A 211-nucleotide genomic window follows, 5' to 3' on the forward strand; every position below is an offset into this window, starting at 1 on the left:
GTGAGGCACCGGGACCGGACCCCCTGCCGCCGGCGATGGCCGCGCACCCCCTGTGAGGCCTCGGCGAGGCGGCGGCTCCCGGCGGGGAAGGAGGACGCGGCCACCCGCCCGCCCTGCTGATCCCACTTCCCCCGGCCGGGCCCGCCGCTCCCGCGCCGTGAGGGAAAGCCCGCTCAGGGCAGCCGCTGAGAGGATCCCGGCCCCGCCCGGC

This window comes from Rissa tridactyla, chromosome 6 (genome assembly GCF_028500815.1).
Source record: "Rissa tridactyla isolate bRisTri1 chromosome 6, bRisTri1.patW.cur.20221130, whole genome shotgun sequence".
In the NCBI taxonomy this organism is placed as follows: Eukaryota; Metazoa; Chordata; class Aves; order Charadriiformes; family Laridae; genus Rissa; species Rissa tridactyla.